The sequence below is a fragment of the Xenopus laevis genome, chromosome 2S (assembly GCF_017654675.1).
Source record: "Xenopus laevis strain J_2021 chromosome 2S, Xenopus_laevis_v10.1, whole genome shotgun sequence".
NCBI classification, from domain to species: domain Eukaryota; kingdom Metazoa; phylum Chordata; class Amphibia; order Anura; family Pipidae; genus Xenopus; species Xenopus laevis.
The window spans coordinates 104,184,030-104,195,838 of record NC_054374.1 but is presented as its reverse complement, the minus strand read 5'-3'; positions in this window follow the sequence as shown (position 1 = coordinate 104,195,838).

The following is an 11,809-nucleotide window of genomic DNA, read 5'->3' as shown; positions in this document are numbered from 1 at the left end:
CGGAGGATAGAATTGGGGTATCTTTCAGTAAAATAGTTGCGGATGTTCAAGACTAATATGATGCTTTGATAAACTGCTCAATAAACTTCTTAAGGCCTAGACCCTTTGATTGTTCATGTGAAATTTGCCATTAGTCGGCTAAAGTCCATCAAAGATATTTTAGTTTTAAAGATAAACTACATAATTCTCCTCCTGCCTATAACAAAGTTATAGAATTTGCGAAATGCATTTCGGACGTTTCATTTGCTGGGAAGGCATTGAGGTTTTTTAACCAATGGGCTCCCTAGCTTCACTTATGGGGGACACGGCCATTGTTTGGCTCTTAGTTTTTTTGATTCATAAACTGAATTAAAAGATATGGTTTCACTGTTCCCTGATTACATGTCCAGTTGCCTCTGACTTATTCTGGCTGATAGAAAGTAGTACAGAAGCCCTTATAAAGTGTTGGCCAACTACACAGTGGAGCTGTGTTATCCTCTATGTACAGTCATATGAAAAGTTTGGGAACCCCTCTTAATTCTTTGGAGTTTAGTTTATTATTGGCTGAGCTTTCAATGTAGCAACTTCCTTTTAATATATAACATGCCTTATGGAAACAGTAGTATTTCAGCAGTGACATAAAGTTTATTGGATTAACAGAAAATATGCATCATAACAAAATTAGACAGGTGAATACATTTGGCCACCCCAACAGAGATATTACATCAATACTTAGTTAAGCCTCCTTTTGCAAATGTAACAGCCTCTAGACGCCTCCTTTGATGAGTGTCTGGATGGTAGTATTTTTGACCATTCGTCCATACAAAATCTCTGTGTGTTTAGGGTCATTGTCTTGGAGTATCCAACCTTTGCGTAACTTCAATTTTCTTACTAGTTCTTGAACTTTATCCTGAAGAATTTGTGATATTGGGTTGAATTCATCCGACCCTCGACTTTAACAAGGGCCCCAGTCCCTGAACTAGTCACACAGCCCCACAGCATGATGGAACCTCCACCTAATTTGACAGTAGGTAGCAAGTGTTTTTCTTAGATTTTTCTCTTTAAATTACATTCAATTTTTACACTTGAAACATGCACAAAAACGAGGGATCCAGGCAATGCTGACTGGTAAAGGATGCAGGATTTAGCAGGCTACATTAGTGCAAAGTAAATGATTAGAACTTGGCTAATGAATAGGAGTCCATAGAGACTACAGGCACATTGCTTTTATGATGCTGAGAAAAAGATGCCCATTGTACTGCTTTTTGTCTTCATATTTGTACCCTCATGTCTGAGCGCTTACATAACTATGTTTTCTTTTTTTGTCTGTACATGTATAGCACTTCCATGATGTAGGACTGCTCTGAATCCCATATAAATAGCCAGGCCTGAAAGGGCTAAAAAGCTCACCCTGCCTCTAAAGGAGTGAAAGCATCAGAATTGTTTCTGCTACCTCTAAGTCTTACACTTACACTTTTTTTACTATAAGATTGGAATTCTTAGTGGAAAAAAACTTGAAGATTTATTATACCCCGAGGCTGCAAAAATTCAGAATCTGAAAATCTGGCATCTCAGACCTGCTGAGGTTGTATATAAGTCAATGGGAGAAGCCCCTATCTTATTTGGAGGTTTCTGATGAAATTAACCCAAAAATCTGACTTTCGGGCAAAAATCCAAAAAATTCTGGCCTTTCGGGGAAAAAAGCCAGAAAAAATAGCGTGATTTCGGTTTTCACTCGATTTTATAACGTTTTCCCAGATCGGACTAAATCGTGCTTTTTTTAATAATAAATAAGGTGAAATTGTGGATTCTAATTTCGTCAGACTTTTTTTATATATATATATATATAATCGGAGAAATTCCGATTTTTTATAACCCCCACAATCTCTCCTTTATCTCTGCAGTTTATAAAAAAGAAACATTTAATTCCCCTGTTATATCTTCCTGTACTTTTGTATCAATTGCTATTTTTTTTTTTTTTGGATGCAAATATTACCGTATATACTCGTGTATAAGCCGACCCGTGTATAAGCCGAGGTACCTAATTTTACCTACAAAAACTGCGTATAAGCCTAGACACAACTAAGACCCTTTATGCTACAATCACTACAGCGCAAACTAAATCACTGAAAATTTGTCCCCCCCCCAGTGGATTTATATTACAGATATTTTTCAGCTGAAACAAAATATACTTTCCACTAGCAATTATACACACATAGACACACATATACTTTACACACACACTCTTCCCACAAAATAATCACACACACATTTCTCGCCTCCTGCCAGCCCCTTACCTTGTCCCTGGGAGGCGGCAGCGATGTTGACGCAGGCTGAGGGAGGGACGGACAGCAGGGAGAGGGGTTACCTCAGACTTTCACACTCCGTGGTATCATGGAAGTCAAGCGGCGCCCCCCATGTTGCTTTATTTCCCAGCATGCTCATGGCGGCGCCTCCTCTCTCCCCCTTGTGCTGAGAAAGTTTCTAATACCGGTAGTTCTCTGTTTGTGTCGACACAGACTGCCAGTTCCGCGCTGGGGCTGCTGAGGTCGCTCTCTCCGGCTCCTCCTCCCCCATTGGCCGGAAGGTGAGACGCGGCGGCAGCAGCTGGAGACGAGGGAAGAGCCGCGGAGAGACACAGACGCTCCCGGGGGAAGCGGAGAGAGCGCGAGAGACACACAGAGGTGCTGCCCGGGGACTGCGCGGATACGGCTCGGAGCAGAGAGAGGGGAGGCGGCCGGTCAGTTCCGGTTAGAGGAACCGTTTGTGCCCAGGGATCGCTAATTCCTTACTCGCCCCGTTACCGACACCGCCGCGCCCAACACAGACCCCCGGCTCACAGCCAGTTCTTCCTCCCTTTGCGCCTGCTCTTTCCGGATCCCGTCCCCTCCCGGTGCTGGGCGGGTGCTACGGACAGAGGGAGCCCCCTGCAGGCAGCGCGGACACGTCGAGCCCCGGGGAGGGAAGTGTCACCTTAGGCAGGAGCCCCTCCTGACATTGTACCATACTTACCCGCGTATAAGCCGAGGTCAATTTTTTCAGCACATTTTGGGTGCTGAAAAACTCGGCTTATACACGAATATATACGGTAAGTACAGTGGGGGCAATAAGAGAATTCTACAAGTATACATTGTGCAACTGTATAGTGCAAAAAGAATATTTTTTAAAAAAAAAACATTGGCGCCAGGGCCCTTCTTACAAGTTAAAATAAAATTGGGGCCATGGAGAATATTTTTTTAAAAAAAACATTGGTGCCAAGGCCCTTCTTACAAGTTAAAAATAAATTGGGGCCCCAGAGAATATTTTTTAAAAAAAAACATTGGTGCCAGGTCCCCCCTTACAAGTAAAAAAAAAATTGGGGCCCCAAAGTATATGTTTTTTAAAAAAAAAACACTGGCGCGAGGGCCCCCCCTTACAAGTAAAAAGAAAATTTGGGGCCCCAAAGAATATTTTTTAAAAAACATTGGCACCAGGGCCCTTCTTACAAGTTAAAAAAATTGGGGCCCCAGAGAATAATTTTTTAGGTACTTCCGCTCGGCACGTCCACATTTCAGCTGTTCGAGAAGAGCAGCAAGGCTTCTGCGTTGTCAAGGGGGACCCGGCTTTATCGAAAAGTGCAGCACTGCCGGGCCCCCCTTCAGGCCCGGTACACTTGTACTCCCTGTGCCCCCCTGATGGCGGCCCTGCTGCAACCTATGGTGTTCTGGAAGGAACAGGTAAGCCAGACAATCTGATCCATTAGTCCAGCTTGCATATTGGAGCTCACTGTCCTGTGGAAAAGTATTTAACACTAGTCAGACTAGGTAGGTCTCTCTTAGTAGAGCACAGAGCAGGGAAGGCAACACAGCCTGTGTGAGGATTTCCCAAAGGGGCTGGGGGTGCTGCTTGTGACTGGAAGGAGCTGTGAGCAAGTGACTTGAGAGTCTGTGACTGAGAAAGCCAGGAGGCTAAGCAATCCCCCAAAGAAGTGTTGCGAGTACAGGGGTGACGCCATTTATGTGTTTTTTCTGGTAGTCCACAAGGGGCCCAGTTTAGTCAGAGAACTCCTTGAAATGTGCGAAAGTAGTGCCCTCTGGGCTGGATTTATTTTTATGATTTATGTTTTGTATGCTGATATGGTCACCCCTGCGTCTGAATAAAGTGCCTAAATGTGAAGAAGCTGTCTGTTGTGGATCTCGCAAGCTTACAGTCCCTATGACATTTTTTAAAGGAGAACTAAACCCTAAAAATGAATATGGCTTTTATATAATGAACTTATTGCACCAGTCTTAAGTTCCAGTTTCTCAATAGCAGCAATGATCCAGGACTTCAATCTTGTCACAGGGGGTCACCATCTTGGAAAGTGTCTGCGACACTCACATGCTCAGTGGGCTCTGAGCAGCTGTTGAGAAGCTAAGCTTAGGGCTCGTCACAAATTATCAAGCACAAAATGAGGTTGGTCTGTAATATAAACTGATGCTACAGGGCTGATTATTAAATTGTGGTGCTAATTGCACTGGTTTCTGTGCTGCCTTGTTGTAGCCGTCTGTATTAATTACTAATCAGCCTTATATTGTGACATTTATATTCTATTCGTACTGTATATTGAGTGGGTCCCTAAGCTCAGTAAGTGACAGTAGCACAGAGCATGTGCAGTTAATCAGCAGAAAAGAAGATGGGGAGCTACTGGGGCATCTTTGGAGGCACAGATCTTCCGTGCTAAAGGACTATGGTTGCCTTGGGCTGGTACAGAAGCCCAAAACAAAGGGGCAAATTTACTAAAGGGCGAAGTGATTAACGCTGGCAAAAATTCACCAGAGTGACGTCATTTCGGGACTTAGCCGATTTACTAACGACCGCTGGCATAAATTCTCTAGCGAAGGAGATAGACTCTAGCGCTACTTCGCACTCTAACTCCAGGCGAATTCTCACTCTGGCAAATGGCAAATATGGCTCATTCCTGTTGCATCCTGCTGTGGGACGCTAGCTCACGTGTGATCCATCTTGGAGAGGTTGCACGCTGTAGTTTAGGCACAAGGGTAGGATGTGGGGAGCAAAGATAGTTACATAGTTACATAGTTAAATTGGGTTGAAAAAAGACAAAGTCCATCAAGTTCAACTCCTCCAAATGAAAACCCAGCATCCATACACACACCCCTCCCTACTTTTAATTAAATTCTATATACCCATACCTATACTAACTATAGAGCTTAGTATCACAATAGCCTTTGATATTATGTCTGTCCAAAAAATCATCCAAGCCATTCTTAAAGGCATTAACTGAATCAGCCATCACAACATCACCCGGCAGTGCATTCCACAACCTCACTGTCCTCACTGTGAAGAAACCACCTACGTTGCTTCAAATGAAAGTTCTTTTCTTCTAGTCTAAAGGGGTGGCCTCTGGTACGGTGATCCACTTTATGGGTAAAAAGGTCCCCTGCCATTTGTCTATAATGTCCTCTAATGTACTTGTAAAGTGTAATCATGTCCCCTCGCAATCGCCTTTTTTCCAGAGAAAACAACCCCAACCTTGACAGTCTACCCTCATAATTTAAGTCTTCCGTCCCTCTAACCAATTTAGTTGCACATCTCTGCACTCTCTCCAGCTCATTTATATCCCTCTTAAGGACTGGAGTCCAAAACTGAACTGCATACTCCAGATGAGGCCTCACCAGGGACCTATAAAGAGGCATAATTATGTTTTCATCTCTTGAGTTAATGCCCTTTTTTATGCAAGACAGAACTTTATTTGCTTTAGTAGCCACAGAATGACACTGCCCAGAATTAGACAACTTGTTATCTACAATAACCCCTAGATCTTTCTTGGTTAAGGAAACTCGCAACACACTGCCATTTAGTGCATAACTTGCATTTATATTATTTTTGCCAAAGTGCATAACCTTGCATTTATCAACATTGAACCTCATTTTCCAGTTTGCTGCCCAGTTTTCCAACTTAGACAAATCACTCTGCAAAGTGGCAGCATCCTGCATGGAACCTATAGTTCTGCACAATTTAGTATCATCTGCAAAAATAGAAACAGTACTTTCAATGCCCACCTCCAGGTCATTAATAAACAAGTTGAAAAGCAAGGGACCTAGTACAGAGCCCTGCGGTACTCCACTAACAACACTGGTCCAATTAGAAAATGTTCCATTTACCACCACTCTTTGTAGTCTATGTTTTAGCCAGTTCTCTATCCAGGTACAAATACTATGCTCCAGGCCAACATTCCTTAATTTAACCAGTAACCTTTTGTGTGGCACTGTATCAAATGCTTTAGCAAAGTCTCAGTAAATCACATCCACTGCCATCCCAGAATTGAGGTCTCTACTTACCTTCTCATAAAAATAAATTAAGTTAGTCTGGCAAGATCTATTACGCATAAAACCATGCTGGCACAAACTCATAGTATTATGAGTATTATGATGGAGTGGTTATCTATGCTATGGAATACTAAAGGACACAGGCACAGTGGGCATATGAAGGATCAATAGTACAGATTGGTGAGGGCTTTTTGATACAGGGAAAATGGTTCCAAGAAGGATTTATGATTTATGATTGACATGATTGCAGCCCTGGCTATTTCTATATAGCCACAGACCCTGTGGGTCATTTACAACTGCTAGTTCATTCAGTTACATGTTCTGAATTGTGCCTATTGGTGCAGGGAAACACCAGACCATGTCCACTCTGCCCCCAAGAACACCCTTGGTCTGCCCTTAAATGTTTAATATTATTGTATATAATTCCCTTGGGAACCACAGGGAATCTTCAGTAATCTTCATGAAGTAAGCGCTGTATCGGCGCATGCGCAGTTGGAGTATGAGCCGAAAGTCACGGAAATTGCCGAAGCGCTGAAAGAAGACCCGAAGATTACCGAAGAAAAGAAGATGGCACCCGTGAACTCTGATGCGCTGAATCTGCAACAAGTGGTAAATAAAGAGTTTGGGGCATTTACCAGGGGTAACACCTAGGCTGGGGGGGAGCAAGAAGGGGGGTCTATGTAGGGTAGGGGATTTTAATATATAGGGTTTGGTTCTCCTTTAAAGCGAGTAGCGCTACATTTTCTATGGCATCACTTTTATAATGGAAGCCTTTTGCAGGACTTTATTTACTTTCATATTTTTCAGTCATTACTTTGTATTGGTACAGACAAAATCAGCAGACATGTCAACTCACCTGGAATTATTGGGAATCTCAATCATCCAATGTCAGTAATTTGCATTGGAATCCTTTACTTACCTAGCCATTAAAAAACATACCGTTGCCCCTTAACTCCTCAGAAGCAGTTAGGGCAGGGAGTGTAGCCTGGGTGGCCCAGGGGCATTCTTGGGATCAATGTGAGCATGACCAGCTGCACTCAGATCCCTTTAGATCCAGGCTGACATGCGTGAATCAGTCACATTTTGATTATAAAGTCACAATACAACAGAATTGTTTTAATTGTATTTAATACGTATTCTGTCATTGATTTATGTTACATAGAGCATAGTTACCTAGTCAGTAAAATTTTTTAAATTGGTTTGAAAAAAAAGTCCATCAAGGTCAACCCTTCCAAATGAAACCCAGCATCCATACATACCACACATCCACCCTCCATACACTCACATAAACTATATATACTAACATTAATACTAGTTGTTGACATAGGTTAAAAAAAGACACACATCCACCTAGTTCAGCCTGCTAGCTGATCCTGAGAAAGTTAAAAAAAAAAACCAAGCCTCTCTAATTGGGGGGGGGGGCTAGAGGGAAAAATTCCTTCCTGAATCCAAGATGGCAATCGGACTAGTCCCTGGATCAACTTGTACTATGAGCTATCTTCCATAATCCTGTATTCCTTCACTTGCTAAAAAAACATCCAACCCCTTCTTTTTTCCAATTAATATCATTGGCATCAAACATCATTTTTACTGGCCAGGCCAGTAAAATGCCAGCCAGGTGGCAACCCTACAGTCAGCTGATCCCAGTGGTAGCCAATAAAAGGGCAACCTAGTTTGGGAGTTTTTTTTTTTAACTCAGGCAAGTTTATTGAGAAATCAGCACATAGAAGTCAATAAGTAAGCACATCATATACAGTGTTTAAACCACGATTTACCAAGGAACAAACAGAGTAGATATACAGTGTAGAAGGCCATCTCCAAACATAATTAACATGTTTTGAAATCCTGTAGTACTCAGACAAAGTCAAACATTTCCTGTATTCCCCTTAGTAACACAGCATAGCAAAGCTAGGGGGCATCCAGTTATTCCAACCATTGGTCCCAAATTTTTTGGAATTTTTAGATGAGCCTCTTGACTTGTATATTAGTTTTTCTATTGTATATAATTGATTCACCGCAGAAAGCCATTGCCCATAGGTAGGGGGTAACTGATCCTTCCATTTCCTGGTCACTAATTTCCTCCCAATAAATAAGCATTCACTTACTAGTATTCGTTGATAATGAGTTTATTGCTCTTTTAGACCGACATATAACAGACAAGCTCGAGGTGTACGAGGAATGTCACCCTCCAGGACAGAGTCTAATTTGTCAAGAATTTTGGACCAATACAATGTTAAAGCGGGGAAATCCCATACCATGTGCAGCAGGGAGGCATTACCAACATGACATCTGAGACATTCAGATGAGGACCGCGGGAAGATTCTGTGTAGCTTGGCAGGTGTATAGTATGCCATGTGTATAAAAAATAATTGTAACATCCTATCCCTATAATTGAGGGAAGCATAAGAGGGGGGATTCTAGAAGTTCATCCCAGTCATCATCATCTAAGGGCCCAAGCTCCTTATCCCATTTGTCCCTCAGTTTGTCCAGAGGTTTATTAAATATCTTGTCATGTAGTGCAGAATATAACTTGGTAATTAGGCCCTTGGAGGAGCCGAGCATTATACCGTCTAACATTGAGTGCTGTGACAGGTGAATAGCGGTTCTGTTGTGTTGTGTAGACAGGGATCTATGTATCTGCCTGTATTGGAGCCATTGACTATTGGGAATAGAGAATTCACGCCTGAGACAGGGAAAGCTAGCCATTTCACCTTGTCACCAAATGTCACCAATCGTGAGAATGTTACAATGTCCCCATACCAGATTCTTCCCCAGTTGTACTATACCCGGAAACCAGTGATTGCACCAGAGTGGGGTCTGAGGAGGATAGCCAGTAAATTGAAAAATCTGGGTTGCTTTAAGACAGATTTGGCGGGTATGTTGAAGGACAGTGTTGTGGTATGGCAGTTTAGGGGGTTTCTTAACAAGTAGCCATTGCAAAGGGGTAAGGGAGGTACCCAATAATTGATGCTGCAATTTAAACAGAGTTTGGTTATGCGCAGCTTCGACCCAGGTGGCCAAATGGCTCAGCTGAGCCGCAAGATAATACAAATATATATCTGGAAGAGCAACACCTCCTTTGTCTTTACTCCTAGTTAGGTTTGAAAGGCTAACTCTCGGTCTGGAGGAGGCCCAGATCAGCTGCCTAATAAGGGGCTCTGAGGAATCATCAGGGGAGCCTGGAGAAGTATGTATAGCAATTTGGGAAGGAGAATCATCTTCAGCAGTTGAATGCTACCCATTGGGCCCAGCAACAGGGATTCCCACGCTTTGATTTTAGCTAGAATTGTATCGCACAAGGGAAATACATTGGTTATATAAAAATCTGTCAAAGGCAGTTTAATTATCACCCCAAGATATGTGAACTGATGAACTACAGGAAAAGGGAAGGCAGCGGGGCAGCCCTGAGTGGGGAGCGGGTCCACTGGGAAAATCACTGACTTAGCTGGACTCGGGCAAAGTTGGTAGTCAGGGCGAACATGGCTTGTGGAGATAGAACCCAGTCACCCAAGTATATTAGAGTGTCATCAGCATAGAGCTGTATGCGTTATTCACGTTGCCCAATCCGCCACCCATTAATCAAGGGACTTGATCTAATAACCTGTGCAAAGGGCTCCATAGCCAAGGCAAAGAGGAGCAGGGAAAGGGGGCATCCCTGGCGTGTGCCACGTTTCAAAAAGAAGGGGGCGGATTGGGCTCTGTTCACTATTAGGGATGCCCTAGGTGCAATATATAGCAGCTAAATCCAGTTTGCGAATGAAGCACCAAAGTTAAATTGTTTGAGAACAGCCCAGATATATGGGCATTCTACTGTGTCAAACGCTTTAGATATGTCAAGAGCAGCAACTGACCTCTGCCCTTTGTTATCATGAGAAGTAGCCAAGTTTAGGAACAGCCGCCTAAGGTTTAAAGCAGTGGATTCTGGTTGAGAGAATCTTAGCTAAAATTTTTATATCTGCAGAAAGCAGTGAGATGGGGCGGTAAGGCATCCATCTGTAACGGGTTCTTTCCTGGCTTATGAAGCAGAATTAAAGATGCTTCGTACATAGAGGATGGGAGAATCCCCTCCTTCTGAGCTTGTCATAAAGTCTTAAGGAAATGAGGAGCTAATACTACTTTAAAACGCTTATAAAAATCAATTGGGAGACGATCGGGACCAGGTGTTTTTTTAGTGGGAAATGAATCAATGGCTTCCAAGACCTCTTGTAAGGTGATATCAGTGTCTAACTGTGACTTTTATACTTGTGGGAGGGTTGGTAGATTCAAAGACCTTAGGAACCCAGCTATCTCCTCATCAGAGGCCCTAAGTTTCGATTGATATATTTGGGTATAATATTCTGTCAAACTGGCCTTAATGTTTTTAGGGTTCGTGTGACGAGTCCCTGCTGAGTCGATGATTACTGAGATCACAGGGGGGGAAGAGTGAGACCTGGCAATGTAAGCCAGAAGTTTCCCTGCACGCTCCCCATGTTCAAAATATGCAACTTTGGGAAAAAAGCAATTTCCTACTAGCCTAAGTGTGTTGATACTTAGCATAATTTTGCTGCGCCTCTTGAAGTTTGCTTTAGTTTGAGTGACTTGGGGCTAGTGTGGCTACAAATTCGGCATCCTGCACCTATTTAGCCAGATCCCTTTCTTCCCAAGCCGAGTTACGTTTTACTGCTATAATTTCTGAATTAAGGATGCCGCGTATATAAGCCTTGAAGGTATCCCAAACTACCAGAGGACTGGTGGTACCTTCGTTATCAGAAAAAAATTCAGATGCCCTAGCAGCTATCAAGTCATCAATGTTTAAAATTTCCAACCAAGCCGGATTCAAGGACCAGTGAGTAAGCTTAGGGGAGTCTGGACTATCCCATTTAGAGAGTAAAGGAGCGTGATCGGAAATACCCTTTGGTAGGTATTCTGAGGAGGTTAGGCTGACCAGAAGAGAGTTAGACACAAAAATAAAATAAATACGGGAAAAGGAGAGATGGGGAGTAGAGAAGCATGAGTACTGTAAATCTAGGGGATGTAAATGTCTCCAGCCTTCTGTAAGGCCTATTTCAGTTGTTAAAGCCAGCAAGTTAGTAAGGGGAGAAACTGAGCTACCATGACCTCTGCTGACCCTATCAAAATGTGGATTAATTGTTGAGTTGAAATCACCAGCACATATAACTTGTGCCTGGGGGTGAAGGAGAATAAACTCTAGCAACTTTTTAACGCAGTGATCTGAGTATGGTAGTTTGGGAGTTTTACTTTGAAAGCAGCAAGTTGCAGGTAAAACTTAGTCCCTGTGTAAAATGTATAATGAAGCAATAGAATTCTTAATGAATCAGATGAAAGTTGAGTGTAGGACTGGCCAGATATGGGATGACTTTGACGTAGTTGGCCATCTTAAATATGTTGCAAAATATGGACAAACAATCCCTGTTTTGTTTAAAGGGTAAGGCATTTTTTTGTAGCTTAAGGCAAAAAATGTCTCAATGTCTTAAATATCTTGTTATTGGGTTGAGTGCAGAGGACTCTTGTATTTGTCTATA